Here is a 20534-nt window from a genome sequence, read left to right on the forward strand (position 1 = left end):
TTTTTAATCTTTGGATGTACAAAAACTGCAAGAGTTCCTACAAGGACGTGGAAGGATCTTCTAGATTCTGTTGAATCCTCTTAGCGTTGCTCAAAATCCGATATGAAAATCATCGTTAAGACAAAGCTAATACGGGTTCGGACGATCGCACACATGAAGTCGGTCCTTCAGAAGAATGTCGGACGGAGGCTTCCCGCAATTCCGCCGGATAACGAGAGCTGACGGTTCTTCTGGTGTCGTGTAAAGGTTGGGTTCCCAGAAGTGAGTGAGCCTGAGCGCAGGTGTACCGGAGGTATGCGGCGTCTGGTCGGTCCGGTTCCCGGCGGAGCGAACTCAAGTCGCCGCCAAAGTGGCTGCCGTAGCCTCGGCCACCCTGCACTCTGCACGTCCCACGGCACGGCTCAGTCGCTCGCCAGTCGCTTGCCCGAGTGTGTCACGGCTACCGGTGACCGGAGTGACACCGCTGGAGTGTTCGTTACCGCCTACACGCCGCGTCTCTTGGATACCCACTCTCAGGTAACAACACTATACAGTAGTGAATAATAGACCACATCGCGTCCAGTTACACTACTGTCAGCATTAGACCGTCTATGGTCCAACATAATCGTGGATAGTGAGTAGCCCATTTACCTCTTCTTTATGTGGAGACTTAGGTATTTTAGTTTTCATTGCCAGATCTAGTGCAATCCTTATAAAACCATTAGGCTTATGTAATTTTCGGATTGATATAATCCTTTATCACATTGATCTCAATATTAAAGAGAGTAAAAAGTAGTCATGGCTACATTCACACCAATGGTTGTATTAGCGGTTTCATTCTACTGGAGGTTATTGCACAGGCCAAAAGGTCAAGATGAGGTTATATGTCAACTTCGCCAAGAAACGGCCTCCCCCCTGAACTAGTTTTGACCCTTTGCACTCCCCCTCCCCGGCCTCCCCCCACAAAAGTGTGTCGGTGGGAACTCAGCCGGTACGAGGTTTAATCACATTGGTGCGAAGCTTTTCATTGATTCAGTAAATATGATTCTGCGCGCGTTAATATTCAGTGTAATATCATCATGATCATGAATTATCTGTCCTTAGGCAAATATCGTTGCAACTGTCTTCCAGACTTGTTTCAATAACTTTTGCTTCCCCTTGTGTTCCTTCGCTTTAATATTAAGTGTAATATCATCAAGATCGTGAAATATCTGTCCTCAAGCAAATATCGCTGTGGCTGTCCTCCAAACTTCTTGCAATAACTTTTGCTTCCCCTTGTTTCCCTCCACGTTAATATTCAGATCATGAAATTTCTGTCCCCAGGCAAATATCTTTGTGGTTGGTTGTCCACCCAAACTTTTTGCCATAACTTTTGCTTCTCATGTATCACTCCGCTTTAATATTCAGTATAATATCATCATGATCGTGAAATATTCGCCCTCAAGCAAATATCGCTGTGGCTGTCCTCCAAACTTCTTGCAATAACTTTTGCTTCCCCTTGTTTCCCTCCACGTTAATATTCAGATCATGAAATTTCTGTCCCCAGGCAAATATCTTTGTGGTTGGTTGTCCACCCAAACTTTTTGCCATAACTTTTGCTTCTCATGTATCACTCCGCTTTAATATTCAGTATAATATCATCATGATCGTGAAATATTCGCCCTCAAGCAAATATCGCTGTGGCTGTCCTCCAAACTTCTTGCAATAACTTTTGCTTCTCTTGTGTCCCTCCACGTTAGTCTTCTGATAATGAAATATCTGTCCTCAGACAAATACCGCTGCGGTTGTCCTCCAGATTTCGCAATAAGTTTTGCTTCTCTTGTGTCCCTCCGCTTTAAGGTTCAGATCATGATCACTACTGTAACATTAAAGTATTCTGGTTCACAGCGCGTCGAATCATTTATGCTATAAGATTCTTTAGATATTTTAGCCTCACAGTTGAGAGACATCTTCAGTCAACAGATGTTTAACCGAACTGCCGATGTCCCTGTATTGCAGTTTTCAACACACACTCGTTACTCATTACGTGCCAGATCCTGTCCATTTTCCTCTTAACAGAACTCACCACAATTCCAAGAACCTCTTCATGTCTTATTTTATTTTCCTATGCAATTGCCTTCTGCAAATTCTCTTGCAAATCTACTTCATCATTGCTTCCTGGCTTTTGTCCCGAGAAGTCAGCCCCAAGAAGTATTTTTTCCACATTATCCCTTTTCTTAATATTTCTACTTCCAGTTATCTCCTTTTTCTAGAAATACTCTTTTTGCAATCGCAATCCTTACTCTTATTCCTGTTGAGGATTTTGCATCTTCTTGATTCATATTACCAAATGTTTTATTTATTTATTTTTCTTTCTTCGTAGTAATTTGTTCTCATCTTCTTTACATTATATTCCTTGGTAAGATTTATTTTAAATTTAATTTAATTCCATATTATTCGCTTGTACCAATCAAAGCAGTCAGTATTCCAGAAACCTCTTCTTCATACTTTGCTGTAAGCAAATCAAATACAGTCAGTTCTTCCCCTACACCTATTCACCCCCGTTATCACATTCTCCTGTTATAACTTATTTTAAACACTAATAAAGGTAAGTGACATATTAGAACACTATAGCACGCCTAGTGCCATTCCAATTTCAGGCCATACTATGTTGTTGATATTTTGTTATTTTTTCGAGTGGACTTAATTTAAATCAATCTTTCAGTCAATGGAATTGGGCTACGAAAGAATTATAAAGTATTGCACTCATCAAATGTTTATGCACTGTATTAGGCTGTATTACGCCTTAGGGATGATCGTCAAGTCGAGTTTCTTCCGGGTGTAATTGGACTAGCTAAATACAAAGGGTGCCCTGATCCGTTAACCGCCTTCCCTGGAAGATTTCAGATTCTGTCGGGACTACGAGTTCGTCTTTAACTCTTTGACCCGTGAAGAAAAGCCTTGACAGATTAGAGACAAAATTCAGCAGAGATCTCCCTGCGAGCAGATATAAATAACAACAGCTGATTGAAGGGATCTAGACATACGATGTGTTTTATATTAGAGTTTTTGATGGATTTTCTGTTGTTCCTTTGTGAGTAAGCAAGCGGCTACAGTTCTGTACGGAGCACATTGCGTAACAGTGTGTGACCTACGCACGCACGCACGCGCACGCGCGCGCGCGCGCGCGCACACACACACACACACACACACACACACACACACACGGCCGTGGCGCTACACCACACATAACTTGTAACGGTATCTCTACAGTCTACAGCACACAGTGAGTCTGCTGCTGCTGCTGCTGCTGCTGCTGTTGTTGCTGCTGCTGCTGCTGCTGCTACGGTCGCCGCGAGAGGCTCTGCGGGTATTGAGCAAGCTACCAACTTTCCCCCACTGGAATCCCGGCCCCTACCTTTCTTTATGTAATACCGGCCGGCCTCGGACACGTTAACATTTATGCTGCCACTTCCACTCTACACTGTACCCCTTTCATTCTCATTTCTGTCTGGTTAGTGCATTCAACATTCAACTGCGATGTTACAGAATAACCCAAAGCTGTAGTCGGCAGGTAGGTACACGTACACCCACAGTCGGTAGAGAAACAGCTGAGACAAGATATATGTTACGTTCCAAAGTAAATATATCGGTTTACAAATAAATCACACGTTCGCCACCCATGTGTGTGTCCTGGATAAACGCACGTCAGTCTGTATACACGGTCTCTAATTAGACGGTGCGCACACGGCGCTTTAGTTTAGATCTGCAAAGATGTCCTCCATAAGAATAAATTGCCAAGGCATGAAAGGCTTGACTTCCCATACTTTTTATTGAAAAACCTGAGCATTTCTATATTAATATAAAGTTTTTTGTGCGTTTTGTAACACTGTAGGTGTCAATTAATAATAAGAAAGCAAGAATGCCTGTGATACTCTGGCAGTGATCTCTTTTTCTCGACTTCCCAGAATCAGAGTAGTACTCAAGGTCAACCCATCCTCCTTACCCCAGTAATGTAGTACGCTGTCTGTATTATCGTATATTGTAGAGTTAGCAAAGCGCCAACGTCATACCATTGTATATTAGTCAAATAGGAGTTTGCTTCTATATTATTGAAACTATACCTTGTTAATGTACATAACCCGTGAGTCGGAAATAGGTTAAATTATTAGACACTACTTCGATACAAACATGGGGGTGTCTCCATTAACAAAAATAATTCGTATCCATGTAACGGCTGACTCTAAAGAGTAGATAGTTGATACAGTTAGTGGAAAATACGAGAGAAAGCTTTAATTGAATCATTGATCGTACATGGAGACGTTGTTTAGTACATATTTGTTATTGATCATATTACTCATAAATTTATGCGAAGTTAGTGAGTTGATTGTGCAATTTAAGTGTTAACACAAAACATCATTTATACGCTCTGTTTTTGATGGAACAGTTAAAGGAACCTCGACTACGGTGGCGTAGTCTGCAGTTAAGCACACCTGTTTACGCCACCTTATCTGCAAGTTGCGAAACTCCCCCTCACCGTCTGTCTGTCTGACTGTCTGCTCCTTCACCTCTCTCCCTCATGGTCGCGCTCGACACGGCATCGGCATTGCGAGGTCTTATCTTATCTCGGGGGCGGCCCAGATAGCGAGCGCCTCGCTGCGGCTGCTTCCCAGAAACAGTTATAGGAACCTCGACTACGGTGGCGTAGTCTGCAGTTAAGCACACCTGTTTACGCCACCTTATCTGCAAGTTGTGAAACTCTCCCTCACCGTCTGTCTGTCTGACTGTCTGCTCCTTCACCTCTCTCTCCCTCATGGTCGCGCTCGACACGGCATCGGCATTGCGAGGTCTTATCTTATCTCGGGGGCGGCGCAGATAGCGAGCGCCTTCCAGTTACCGTTAGTGCCGTGCAGTGGAAACAAAACAAAACCGTATATTCACATATGGCGATAAGTCTTTTACTGTCCTACGCGAGACAATTCTAATCGTTCATACTTGCTCTTTCTTTTGTTATGTATTTCGGATTTTATACTTTTTGTTTTCTGGTAAGAGTAACAATGTAACCACTATTTATAACAATTTCACATTCTCTGTGGAAGTTATGATAAGTGTCTTTAAATCACAAAATAAATTACAGCAAAGTCAGCGGCTTTGTTTGGAGTAGCATGGCTGGCTGTGTATGAAATGTAAAATTGCTCATCATTATATTTATGCATAATAATCGCCTATCCGTGTAAACCCGCCATGTTGAATGTAGACAAAAATATGTGCTACTCACAACTGATTTGTAGAATCATAATTATAAAGTATTGGGCTATAAAATGCTAGTTTAGTATATTTCTGTGACTGTCATCTACAGACATCACAGTTTCAAAAAACCTTGTACTTTTGTCACTATAGGACTAATGTGTAAACAATGGTTAATATTAAACAGTTGGGCGTCCAATGAGGTGCATGTGGTAATACGGTGATCGTTTGTGATCTAGATCCAGTATACTATATTTTAAACCAATTTCATTCAGAAAATTTTCAACAGTATATTTGTTCGGAAAAACGAACAGCGTTTACAGATGAGAAGATTTATTGTCTTCCTTTTTGTGGCGATCGCAGCCAATCATCGCTTGTTGCAGTGATAGTGGGCCGGGCGCAAGCGTCCGACTGCCAAGGTTCCGTTTGTCATCGAGCCAATGTTTTACATACAATGGCGGTCTGCCTCTAGCGACGACCTTTCGACCACTCTTCTTCGCCCGCGTTGGTGGACGACCCTGGCCTGCGCTACGGCTGTGAGACGGCATTGACGTGCTCTGTGTGGGGATATCAATATTAATGGAGAGTTACACGTCAATGTTACGTTTCCTGGTCGGAGAACTGTACTAACCTGAAATATTACTATGCTACTACTTAGCGCCATGTCATCGTTACAAATCCGTACTTATTTTCTGACATAATATTTTGTTTAATCCTCGTGATGGCTATATATTTCGTTTAGGACAAGAAGGTGCAGAAACGTCTAATGTAATTTAGTGCTAATGCATCGTTGCGTTGAGTGACGGAATATAGAGGTCGGGTAAGGTTGTGATGGGGACCGACTGCCACCGATGCCACATCCACCATGAGGAGGGGCAATGGGTTCTCAGCCGACACCTTGATAGGAGGAGGAAGTTAGGTCCCAGCCCCTTTCAGTCAAAGTTGGCAGGCATAGGGTTGCAACTGGCAATACAATCCAACAGTCATCCTCTGCATGGGATTTGCTGTCAGGGATTGCCGCTCCTGGACATTCATCGAGTTCCTCAGGTGCCAGTGACTCTCGGTTTTTGCTCTTTTGAGTGTACGTTCTACCGGTGGCTATAACCCAGCCAGAGGTGAATTCTCCTTGGAGTCCCTATGGCTTTCTCGGAGTCTCGTAGAGTGCCTTTATCCTCTCAGAAATAAGAGCTGATGGTCGTCAAGACTTGCTGCTTTTCACCTCATCAGTGAAAGTGTGAATGAATGTGAAAACTACACGATGAAAAACTTATATTTTTGGGCCCTAGGATTACCTTTAGCCAGTCAAATAAGGAGAAGCTACAGATGGTTTATAGAGCAGTATTAATAAGCAACAGGCCTGGATCTAGGCTTCATGATGTATTCGTATATGTCATTAAGTTGCCTTTAGAACAGTAAGTTGGACTTTAGAACGTCCTGCCTTCTACAAATTGAGAAGCATGGATATTTTTTCAGTTGGTAAGAAGATGATCTCTCTCTAGCACACCAGACAACTTGTTTAAAAATTAGTTAGTGATCTTGGTCGTCAAAGTTACTGAATAAGAAACCAGATCGACAATTGATAAGATCCTAGACTACTCACTCAGTTTTACCAGTGCTACACATAACATATCCCATTGCTGTACATGGTCATCACGTCTTCAGTTTTATACGAAAGAAATGATGAACAAGATTATTTAAAGCAAACAAGCCTATTTAAAGTGTTGTGTAAAGTGAAGTGAAGTTTTTACGATACGCTGTAACCTGTGTTGTGTTGATCTGTCTGCCGGTGCTTCAGTAGTACGGTTCGGAGCGACTTACGTAACTGATGTAGAATGATCGACTCGTGTTCCAGCATCGACTGCCTGGTAGTGTTAGTGAATACTCCTCTAGACTCTAGATGTACAAGGGTCCCGCCGGGCGGTCACGGTGTTCAAATTTGATTTACGAGCTTGACGGGGGACCCAGGACTTGTTGACCCACTTCGGCCCACCACGGCTCGCGGGTGTGGACCGCGGGGTGTCGGCGCTGTGCGTTGCGCCGCCGGCATGTCCGGTATGTCGGGTGACCTCTCCACTTCCGGTTACTCACCACCTGTCCCTCATATCACCTCATTTGGGCTGCACAAACCGCGGTGACTCGGGCGCGCGGAATGTCGGCTCCGGCGTAATGACGAGGTTTTACGGCCTCGTTAGTGCAAAATACGCGTTTCTGCTCGGAAAAAAGATTAAGGGGTCTAAAACAGAACCTTGTGGTAGAATGTTGTTGTGATGTAACATGACAACATTGAATTTGTCGTTCCTCATATTGAAAATATGCGGTATTCTAAGTGCTTTATGTACTATAATAACGTTGCTCTGACTGTACCTGTGGTTGTGTTACTACTAACAGCCATAGCTGTCCTTAACTCTTCAATCAACGGTTAAAAGATGGGAAATCCTCCAAAGATCGCCTTTTAGTGCAGTCATTGAAGCGAAAAATACGGTCTTACCTCCGAATTTTTTTTACTGTGAACCGATTTGCATGAAATTTTGGTATTAGGCTCATCTTACCCTTAACTTCAAAAGTGAAAATGATCTGAAACTCCGCCTATTATTTTTAAGGGGTGTAAACAACCCCTTAATGGAAAAATCGACATTGAGCCATTTTATCGCTAGAAAACATGTTTAATAGTAAGTGGTGAAATTTTAAAGTGTTTTCTAACACAATTACCTCATATATTAAAATCATTTTCTCAACCCCTTGAAACATCTTACAACCCTTGAAAACAACCCCTAAATTGAAAAAAATCACAAAAAAATACTTTGGTATGATATAAAAAGATGTAAGTATAGAGTTAGTAATATTTTTATATTTTCTATAATAATTATCAAATTTTTAACCCCCTTTCAACCCTTGAAAAAAAATTAAAAAAAAAATTTTTTATAAAAATGAAAAGGATTTAAATATTATTCTACACTCTCGAAAATGATTATCATATTCTTAAGCTTTTCTTCCCTTAAAACTACCCCTAAATTAAAACAGTAAATATATATGATTACATATTATTTAAAAATAATTTAATTCAGAGTAAAAAAATTGCCATTTATTGGATAAAATATTTACAAATTATACATAATTATACAAATATAAGAAAGTTGGTATGTATTCATGCCTACGTTTCCCAAAATATATGAGCCATATGATATATATATATATATATATATACACCATTACAATAGTTTTGGGTCTCTATTATACTGCGTACTTTCACATTGCTCCAAATATTCACAGTCCGAAATTTTCAGTTACTAAGTAGAAAAAAATGTGATAAGTTTTTTTGACCATAACTCCTTCAATTTTCATGCTATCACAATTTATAAAAAACCATTGTACAGGTAATTAAGAGAGCTACAACATCCTTTATTGCAATATATAGTAAAAAAACCCTTTTTCTCAAACGGTGAAGAGTTAAAGGGCTTAAGAGAGGCTGTGATTGCGCTGCCACGCGCTCTTTAAACAATCATATTTCCGTCAATTTTTGTTTTACAGAAAAAAATCAAAAAATCCAAATTGTTTGTCAGAAATACACCTACATTTTTTATATTTACACTTTTATTCGTATATGTCGTCATTTTTGAGATATTATGAAAAAAGGTGGTTTTTTTAAAATTTGAAATTTTTTTTAATCGTGACTTTTTAAAAAAATATGTGTCCTGAAGCAGCCAAACTGATAAAATCTATTAAACACTTCATAATAAAGTTGATTCTAGGCGGAATACGATTAATTTTAATTTTGGTGGAAATGGCACTTATGAAACCCATTGATTTAAAAGAAAAAAAACATTAGATGCTCCTCTTATTTGCAATACAGCTCACTTATTTTACGTGCAAAAGACTTTTTAATAGTGCTCATTTTAAAGCTTATTTCAAGCACTATAAAACTCTTTTTTATTAGAATGCCTAAAATGCATCTGCTCGCCGCTAGATGGCATTGACCTCATCGATTAAATTTCAGACAAAATAAAAAAACGGCTTTGATTTTTAATATATCTAGCTTAATATTGCACTTAGAATACTTTATAAAAAACAAAATTGTTCATTGTTTTACCTGCTACAATTGTGTTCTTTATAGAATTTTCGATTAAAAACGTACATTTTTGGAGATATTTGCAAAAACACCGATGAAAAAACGTGAAAACAATTGCGAATTTTCAATTGCCAATAACTTGAAAAGTATTGGATTTTTCGAAAAACGTTATAGATGATTTTTTGCTTAAAATTAGGCCTTCTATCGATATCCGAGGTTATTTTGAAAAAAATAAATTCACTCCCGAAGAAGGGGGTGGCAACCACCCCCAGGGTGGTTGCGGAGTTCAAATCATTTTCACTTTTGAAGTTAAGGGTAAGATGAACCTAATTCCAAAAATTTTATGCAATTCGGTTCACAGTAAGAAAAAAATTCGGACCAACAATGCTTCAATGACTGCACTATTTGCCAAATTGTGGGTGCGTCACTGAATTTACGATTTTAAAATACTGTTTTTCATACAACAGGATCAAAGGCATACATAGCTGGAAGTTATACTCTAGCTAGATGAACTGTTGCCTACTACAGTCGCCTACACTGAACATTGTTATAAAATAACTTTTTGTAAATTTGTTTCTTATCACGGGTCAAGTACCTTATAAGTATTATTTGTAGTTTCGAAGTTATTGACGAATTTTCATTTTACTTATTTCGAGATAATGGACAGTCTTTTAAGACAAATAAAATGGTAGAATGAGCCATCTTGTACAAGTGAAATTTAACTTCTTTCTCACCAGTCCAACAAAAAAAACCAAGCAGTTATATTCTCCAAAACCCATATTTCTTTAGTATTTAGATAATTTAAGATTGAATTGTTGTTGAATAGGTCCAGGAGTGTGAGTGCCGGACTATCGATGGATGCTCCGCGACTGCTCTGTTGCCGCGACCCCGAGTCAGGTGTTGACTGTCCGACATAACGACTACCTCTGGCCATGTTGCGTCCGAGAAAGGCGAGCGGTAGCTGTAGAAAGCCTATTGTTCTCGCTCTTAAGCCTTCACCTTTGGGTAAAGATCACCCGAGCGTTCGTTTAGTGCACCAAAGGTCAACAACAACACAGTAACGGTGTCGGGCAGTAACTGTCTAAACACGTCATGACTGGCACGGACAGGCCGGGGGCGGGTATGGGTGAGAGGCTGCACCGACCGCCATCTTGACTTTTGTTAAAGGATTTTTATTACGATCCAGCTGTTCCCAAACACCTGATTTATTTTCATCGTTCACTCGACTTCAAAAGGAAACGCAGATATATTGAGTGATGACTTGTGTATGAGCTCCGAGCAGAAGATAAGCCGAGGATTAGCGAGGTCCGTATCTCCAGCGAGGCTGTTGTTATCTGCAGAGTTGCGACAGCCGATGCACGATGACTGTAGAGCGCATCGCTCGCCGATAAACATGATGAAATCATCAAGCGACATTGCAGCAGAGTCCGACAATCCTATAAATACGCTTCTGCTCAGTGCTAATCTTGTAAAAATCAGCAAACATCCGTCCCCCCCCCTAAATAACCCTCGACACTCGGTACGGCTTCGTCGAAGAACGTCGCCGCTCAGCGTAGCGTCTGCTCTCGCAATCGATACCTCGCCACGAGACCTCGGCCTTATCTCGCGTTATATAACGAGTGAGATAACACTTGTAACCCGACACTGGGGACTGGTGGACGTGAAACTTGTAATAGTGTTTACAGTAATTAGATATGTTTTACACAAAATATCGAATCATTGGTAGCCTATGCATTTAAATCAGATTGATAAAAAAAATACTAAGACAGCAATTTGCGAGTGCTGATTGCCGAGCGGTATAGTACGTCGCCGGACATAGGTTCTGAGTTAGAGATAGCGCAGGTTCAAATCCTGTTTGTGAGTATTTTTAATCAGTACCATCGATCTTGTACTGTATCGACTCTCTCCCTTAGTCTATTTCATAATTTATCTTTATTATTGTCACCGGTTTGATTGTTACTCACCTGAGGAAGAGATCAGATTACAGATCTCGGAACGTTACCCATGAGGACGGGCCGAATAAGGCTTAGAAAGGGACCTGCCTCTCCTGAAAAACAAAATCAGTGTTAAAATAACTTGTGGAGGGGGGGGGTTGACGTCCCTTGAGTTCCAGGGCCGATTATAGACTCCTCACATCTGCTTAAGGCACTGAAAGGGTTGATTTATACAATAAATATTAAGGAATAGAATTTAGGCATTTTCTACATGCAAATAGGTTCATTTATTATTTTTCCACAATTAATAAAGTTTGAAAACGCATATTACAAAAAACATTTTTGACCAAACCATACTTTATGAAGAATTGAAACTTGGACTAATAATGTGATATAATTATGTTAACTATTTGTAGGTTGAATTTTTTTTCATAGAAAATTAAACTAATTTGTAAATGTTTTATAATTAAGATAAAACATTTTGCATTTTCAGCCCTTTTAACCCGTGTTTTATGTTTATAGCAATTGATATAATGTTGCATTTTCAAGGTAATTCTGTTAGCCCATCCCCAACCAGATAAAAGCAATAATACAGATTTAAAAAAATAAATGATATATTTGGGCATGACAGAATTCGTGCAACCCTACAAAACCTTTTATTTGGGGCCGTGAACCGGGATGGATGTGGAGTTTCATCCCCCCCTCCCCCCCCCAAATTCCGTTTTACATTATGCGTATTATCAGTCAGATACTTTCAGAACAGTTCAATTCATGAATACACTCATGAATGCATTCTTGATATGTTATATTTTCTTTATCACTCATTGATAGTGCTTTGTATAACCCCCGGAATCACTCCCCCCACCCCCTTTCCGAATACATCACTGCTTGTATTCTGCTGTGGTATGTCGATATGTCGCTTCATTTGTGCATTTGTAAGACTGCATTTGCAGTTACACTGTTTTGAAACTAAAATAGTTTATGCAATGACATTACTTGATATACTGTAAATAGTTGTAGCCTACTATTGGACACTTTGAAATTTCATGTAATAGTGTAAGGTAATTAATATTCTTTATTAAAGGGCTGTTTGAGACAAATGGGCAATTATAAAACCGAACGTAACCAACGACTAATTTCAGATTCACCCACGCAATGGGAACACTCCGGGAATAATATTTTATTTAGCGGTGGAGATTTCGTTTGCAATTCATAAGCTTAAAGTTTTATCCGAGATCGAGTTCTCCGCCAGAAGCATTTCTCTGAAAATTGTTTCAAAGATAAATCTGTCAGAATTATTAACAGAACTGTAAGATTTTCATGAATATTTAAAATACCGATTAGCGCTTAGTTTACTTGTTTGTAAATAATGATGTGACCCGTATGAGTATTCTATTTATTATAATTTGTCGATTTCTATGTTGCTTATTTCCTTGAAGCATGAATTAAGCAAATAAATTCTTTCTGATTTTGGAATAAAAACTTGAGCGATATAGTTTACCGTGTGGTTTAAACACTGGCTTTGACGTGTAATGTTGTTATTTTTTTGTTTCAGAATCTGTCCATCAGACTCAATTGTATACGATACAGGTCATGGTGAGTTTTATCTTTCAGATACAAATACTGTTGTGTGTGTGTTGTAGATTCTTCAGTAATGATTTCTCAGACTGTGAAACATTTGCCCAAGTGGATTTGTTGTGATGAATGTACCTCGTGGAAATGTCGCGTGAAAAGTCACACCCGTCCAGTCAAAAGACTATTTCAATTTAACAATAGTTGTGTAATGCGGCTAAAAACACAAATACGAAATTATATGTTTTCGAAATACCTATCATCATCATCATCATAGTTCTTAGCAATTGCCACCATTATCATTGTTCTCTTTTGGCGAAAGTTTGCCTCCAACTCTTTCCAGGACAATAAAATCATATTATTGTTATGACTTTTAGTCATTTCATTAACAAACAATTAATCAGTAGTCAGTTTTTTCAAAGTCAGAGTCAAATTGGATCATGGGCAAAAAATCGTATATAAAATGGTTGTATAATAAACAAAGATGTAAATTAATTAAGGCAGTTCGTAAAAACAGAATTTTTGGAACACAAACTATTGAAGAGTATGAAACACGTATGGAGCACGATAACAAAACTAAACTGGGACAAGTCCCTTAAATACTCCTCTTACGACATGAAAAAACTTTAAGACTTTTGTTGAATTATGTTGAACTTTCGCAATCTGTGTCCAAGGTATTGAGTTGATTTTTGAAAATATCTTAGTCCCCGGACACAAGATTACACTTCTGCCTAGTCTCAAATCTGTGGTCATGTGTTGGAAAATTTGAAAGATTATTAAAAGTGATCAAACAGACCGAATATGTGAAAATTAGGCCCCGGCAGGGAAAACATGTCGGGGGCCTGTCATTCGAATTTCCCGCTTCTGTAATTAAACACTCTTTCAAGCGAAAACTCAGCAGCGGTTCCCCAGAACTTAACTGTCGTAACTTAGAAGGGAGTAAAACTAGCCGAAACTGTTTTGGCCGAGGAAGGTGAATAAGTACCTCAAAGAATACAGTCATCAGTTGAGTTTGCAGCACATAACATATATGTGATGGTTACAGTTTAAAATTTGAATCGATATAAAGTCCCCAGAAACTGACGACTTTTGACTTGATCATGGAAATTATATTCGAGATAGCGACATTATCAGACTGGGTCTTTAGACCGAAATTCACTATTTTTGTTTTATCTGCATTCAAAACAAAGTGTAATAAAATAATTCTAAAGGTGTACTGAACATTCCCCATCTACCTAATATGCGTTTAGGTCAAGCAGAGTTTAGTCGTAGCGATTCGTACTTGAATTGTTTATTGTCGTGAAAGAGTTATTTAAATGGAGTATTAACGTTTTGTAGTTTCCGCGATGTACTCGCAGGATTGTCGGGTTTGACGAAGCTCGGTGACGGTGTGGAGGCGGGGGTGGGAGCGGGGGCGGTGTGACGGCGGCCGTATTTGACGTCATCATTGCCAAGGTTACGCGCCGCGACGCCCCACCCCCGCCCCCGCTCCACTCCACGACGTGACGTGACCTTGCAGCTCGATACTGCGACGCATGCCGCCGCCCCCACCCCCACCGCCCCCGGCACCGCTTTCTGGGCGTCCAGTTCACTGTGACACGACCCGACATATTTTTGTGCATGAATGAAGAGTTCAGCTCATTGTCTCGGACGGTCATCGCGAAATTCGCGAACAGGGTAGAAACTGAAGCTCGGCCTCTCCTTGAAAAAAATATTCAACACAAGACGTGAAGAAATGAATGATGATGTCTTTTTGAATATCTGATTGAAATAAATGCATTCCTACAGTATAATTTTGTAAAGAAGTCACATAAGAAGAATACTTATTAGTCTTTAAATGTATCAAGATGTGTTTGTACGGGTTTGAACAAAATCTTATTTCTCTAGAAAACTCATTTTTTACTTTCATAATGAGACCCTTGGGACGATGTAGCCTTTCACAAATGCTCAATCTTAAGTGATCAAACCTCGCTTCCAATGATGGTAAGGGGGCATGATTTATCCACCCACAAAACCCGCGGCCTTTCAGGACCCTTATAACGACGGATGAAAAATAAGTTTCTATCTGTGCTCGATCGTTAGAAGAATAGAAGTGTAAGGCCATGTCACACCGCCGTGGCGTCGCGTCCGTCCATCCATAGTATGAACGTCCGCGTATGCCACGACGGTCTCGAATCCCGTCAAACTACCAGATACGCGTCCGCGTCCGTGGCCAACGCCACGTCTTTCTAGGAGTTGCTTATGCATTTCAACTACTTTGAATTTGTTAAGTTATACTCTGATAGTGGAATTAATAGTTTGTTAAAGCTCTACAAAATTAATTTATTGTTCTGGAGCGTATTCATTAATAATTATTACTATCAAAATTATATTTTCATTATTACATGCAATACTATTTCTATTTTGAACTTAGTCATTAGGGCATTCAATACTTTGATATACCTCTTTAAAACTATTGGTTTTTATACATAAGATGCACTTGAAAGGATTATTTTGTAATTTTTGTGTTGGTGTTTTCAGTTTTGTAATAAGTCTTTATGTTTTTAAAATAAGGCCTATTTAATTTTGTTATAGATCAAACATAATATGAAAAATAACAAAAAAATGATTGCATATAAACATGACACCAGAGTATTCATTAACCCTAGAACTGGCGGTCATTTCATCCTGGAGTGTCGGGCTGTTTTAGAGCTTCGCGCAAGGGTTTTTTAAACAAATTATTAAAAATATAAAATAAAATGAGTAGGCAGTGGCAAGAGCGCGCGGTGCCCTGGTGAGGGGGTTGGGGAGGTGCTTTATGCGCATGCGCGAGCTTCGTAGCATCGCCGACGTCGGCCAAGGATCGCTCCAGCCGCATAGCGCAGCAGACGGTGGCCGACGCGACGAACGTTGCGCCACGTCGGTTATGTCAGTGTGACTTGTCCTATTTGACAACATGGTTAGCGATTATTTTAAAAATCCATCCGCAGATGGACGGACGCGACGCCACGGCAGTGTGACATGGCCTTAACTCTGGTTTAGAATTGATGTGGGTGTCTTTGGGGAGACAGGCGGGTGGTTACAAGTCGGTGATTTTGTTCCATGGCAAGTTATGAAACTAGGTGTGAGTAGAATGGCCGTGTGGCGAGCCATTACACGGTACAGAAGACGCGCGCGCTGTTATCATGTACTTGATACAGTGTGAGAAGTGTTGGTGCGTGGCGAGGCCCAGGAGCCAAGGTCAGCCACAATGTCGCCCCCTCTCGCCTTTGCTGCATTATTCATTCCATTGTCTTGTCCTCCCTCCCACCTCACCGTCCCGCACGTATATCGGGATTACACCTGGGTTTGTTCACCGTACACGATAATCACTTGTCTCGCCGCCATATCGTGTCAATATCACCGTCCCGCACGTATATCGGGATAACACCTGGGTTTGTTCACCGTACACGATAATCACTTGTCTCGCCGCCATATCGTGTCAATATCACCGTCCCGCACGTATATCGGGATTACACCTGGGTTTGTTCACCGTACACGATAATCACTTGTCTCGCCGCTGTATCGTGTCAATATCACCGTCCCGCACGTATATCGGGATTACACCTGGGTTTGTTCACCGTACACGATAATCACTTGTCTCGCCGCTGTATCGTGTCAATATCACCGTCCCGCACGTATATCGGGATTACACCTGGGTTTGTTCACCGTACACGATAATCACTTGTCTCGCCGCTGTATCGTGTCAATATCACCGTCCCGCACGTATATCGGGATTACACCTGGGTTTGTTCACCGTACACGATAATCACTTGTCTCGCCGCTGTATCGTGTCAATATCACCGTCCCGCACGTATATCGGGATTACACCTGGGTTTGTTCACCGTACACGATAATCACTTGTCTCGCCGCTGTATCGTGTCAATATCACCGTCCCGCACGTATATCGGGATTACACCTGGGTTTGTTCACCGTACACGATAATCACTTGTCTCGCCGCCATATCGTGTCAATATCACCGTCCCGCACGTATATCGGGATTACACCTGGGTTTGTTCACCGTACACGATAATCACTTGTCTCGCCGCCATATCGTGTCAATATCACCGTCCCGCACGTATATCGGGATTACACCTGGGTTTGTTCACCGTACACGATAATCACTTGTCTCGCCGCCGTATCGTGTCAATATCACCGTCCCGCACGTATATCGGGATTACACCTGGGTTTGTTCACCGTACACGATAATCACTTGTCTCGCCGCTGTATCGTGTCAATATCACCGTCCCGCACGTATATCAGGATTACACCTGGGTTTGTTCACCGTACACGATAATCACTTGTCTCGCCGCTGTATCGTGTCAATATCACCGTCCCGCACGTATATCGGGATTACACCTGGGTTTGTTCACCGTACACGATAATCACTTGTCTCGCCGCTGTATCGTGTCAATATCACCGTCCCGCACGTATATCGGGATTACACCTGGGTTTGTTCACCGTACACGATAATCACTTGTCTCGCCGCCATATCGTGTCAATATCACCGTCCCGCACGTATATCAGGATTACACCTGGGTTTGTTCACCGTACACGATAATCACTTGTCTCGCCGCTGTATCGTGTCAATATCACCATCCCGCACGTATATCAGGATAACACCTGGGTTTGTTCACCGTACACGATAATCACTTGTCTCGCCGCCATATCGTGTCAATATCACCGTCCCACACGTATATCAGGATAACACATGGGTTTGTTCACCGTACACGATAATCACTCGTCTCGCCGCCATATCGTGTCAATATCACCGTCCCGCACGTATATCTGGATTACACCTGGGTTTGTTCACCGTACACGATAATCACTCGTCACGCCGCCATATCGTGTCAATATCACCGTCCCGCACGTATATCAGGATTACACCTGGGTTTGTTCACCGTACACGATAATCACTCGTCTCGCCGCCATATCGTGTCAATATCACCGTCCCGCACGTATATCAGGATTACACCTGGGTTTGTTCACCGTACACGATAATCACTCGTCTCGCCGCCATATCGTGTCAATATCACCGTCCCGCACGTATATCAGGATTACACCTGGGTTTGTTCACCGTACACGATAATCACTCGTCTCGCCGCCATATCGTGTCAATATCACCGTCCCGCACGTATATCGGGATTACACCTGGGTTTGTTCACCGTACACGATAATCACTTGTCTCGCCGCTGTATCGTGTCAATATCACCGTCCCGCACGTATATCGGGATTACACCTGGGTTTGTTCACCGTACACGATAATCACTCGTCTCGCCGCCATATCGTGTCAATATCACCGTCCCGCACGTATATCGGGATTACACCTGGGTTTGTTCACCGTGCACAATAATCACTTGTCTCGCCGCCATATCGTGTAAATGTCACTGCGAAGAGAGGCCTTTATATCTAATGGAATCATAGTCATTGTTCGGTCGTTGTTTTGCTAATGAACTAATCGATATTCATTAAGTAACTGCCTTCTATGTGTATTTATTCATTTATTTTTTATAATAAAGTTTTGTACCAAACCGTCTTGAACTGAGGGGTGTCTGATGGCCTATTTCTATTTGCTTGAGTGGGACAAAAATGAAAAATCTATGGACTTATGAAATTCTCAAAATCACACACCACTTTAACGCTTTGTGTAAAAAGTAATCGAAAACAATATATTTGTATACATAACCAATGCCATTCATCAATTAACTTAAAATTACGTGTCCTATAATCGTGTCAGATTTGCATTGAATCCGAATTGGTTCTGCATCATCTGAAAGATTGCTAGCTGAAATGATGCAGTTGTTTACACAATATTTGTTAATGGATCAATCAGCATTGCTGCAGTGGTGTTGAAACAATTAACATAACTAAAATGTTATAAATTGCAATAGCATAATTACAGTAAGTATTGTTAGGTATTAAGTGATTATTGATGTACTAAAGGTAAGCTGCCGCGGCTCGAACACTGATCTGCGTGTCTTATACCAGAAACAGTTGAATTAAAGAGTACGCATGGAATATTAATTCGTTTAATTTAATCACGATGTTATTACCTTGCATAAAATACGTTCCATCAAGAGCTATGATATAGATATAGTAGTATATAGTAGTCTCCCATCCTCTTCACATGCCCCATCCACTGTATTCTTCTTCCTTCCATTGTCTCTTGCAGTGAAACTACCTTCAATCTTTCTCTGGTTATTTCGTTCCTTACTCTATCTCTTCTTGTAGTCTTCTCTATCCCTCTTAAAAATCTCATTTCTGCAGCTTGCAATCTGCTTAAATCATTTTTAGTCCACGTCCACGTCTCTGCTCCATATAATAAAATTGGTTGGAAATAAGATTTATACATCAATACTTTTGATTCTTTCCCAATGTTCCAACTCCACACAATCTTCTTCACCATATTGAAATAGAATGCCTAGAATAGCACTGGAGAAGGAGGAAGGAGGAAGAAGACCAAGAGGAAGACCGAGAGGAAGATGGGAGGACCAAGTGTGGAAAGACATAGAGAGAAGGGGACTACAGAAAATACAGGTGGATGAAGAGGAGACCTGGAAGGATAGACTAAAGTGGAGGAGGCTGTGTACGACGACGACCCGTGAGAACGGAAACGTCTGACGATGATGATGAGTATATAGTAGTATGATATAGTAGTAGCAGCATAGTATGCCGTCACTCTTTTAACACTTACGTAATACATTTAAAGTTATTCGTCTGACTTGAACATTGTAGTCTAGGCATAAAACATCGTAATAGTCTACCCAGAGCACCCCCCCTCCCCCACCACACTGACATTAGAGGCGGTGTTGCCACATCTCTGCTGACCTCCAGCGGTGACTTTTCACACGCGTAAAACTGGGAACAGTGTGGGTGGCGGGGTGTAGCGATGCGGGGGGGGGGGCGGAGTAAAGCCACCATCGGAGTATTTTAGTGTATACTGCTGTAGTAGTTATCCCTGTGGGATTAATAATTGTTCAGTTTAGGTGTTTGACGATTCGGCGGGAATGTTTTATCATCACGCAACGATTTTTTTTGAAATTACCAAAAACATGTATCGACCACTTGAGCGTGTAGCAAGCAGGGGTGTGGAATGCGCATGTGAGCGCGAGAGACGGTGGAGACGCGAGATGTTGATGAGACCACCTGTCATCTCAAGGTCACCGCACAGAGCCGCGCCGCGCCGCGATGTCGAGATCCCGTTGTGTCGGGTGGGGGGGGGGGGGGGGGTACGGCCCACTTCGGCCCGCGCCCGTGGAGCGTGGAGCCGCGACTTCCATCACATCCGCAGCAGCGAAGACGCTAGACTGCTACAGCGGCGTCCTGGAGCAGTCAATAGGAAGGACACAGATGTCAGGCATTCTGCTGAAATCCGTTTTCGAGATATCTTAACACATTGTGCGTTCGCGTGTTGTTCATCAATTACGTTTCGTAGCGGTGTTCAGTAAAAGTTGCGATGAGCTAGAGTGGGTTTTTTTTAGTTCTCTTAGGACAAGAAGCTTATAAATTTCACTTGGTCCTGTAAGAACCTTTGCGCTGCTTCCGGAGTGACAGGATATTCAGGATGGGTAAGGTTAAGGGGATAAGGCCGCCTCCTATCGAGATCCATGAGGAAGAATTAGGGGACTACATCTCAAAGTCAAGTCTCCCCGAAGAAGGGGAGGCCAGTTCTGAACCATCCTCTCCAGTCAAAGCAGGTAGGGATGGCACACCCTTGTTGAGGCTTACAAGAACCACTG

At 41.4% G+C, this 20534-nt stretch overlaps 1 protein-coding gene across 2 annotated transcripts in view; it reads left to right on the plus strand.

The window, feature by feature from the left end:
- LOC124360878 (nuclear hormone receptor FTZ-F1 beta) overlaps nt 1-20534 on the plus strand; it is a 98495-nt gene that overhangs the window by 33401 nt on the left and 44560 nt on the right. For both annotated transcript variants that reach the window (XM_046814853.1, XM_046814854.1), the window contains exon 2: nt 12761-12801. The gene's annotated coding sequence lies outside the window, so the exon portion shown is untranslated. The remainder of the gene's footprint in view (nt 1-12760; nt 12802-20534) is intronic.

This window comes from Homalodisca vitripennis, chromosome 4 (assembly GCF_021130785.1).
Source record: "Homalodisca vitripennis isolate AUS2020 chromosome 4, UT_GWSS_2.1, whole genome shotgun sequence".
Taxonomy (NCBI): Eukaryota; Metazoa; Arthropoda; class Insecta; order Hemiptera; family Cicadellidae; genus Homalodisca; species Homalodisca vitripennis.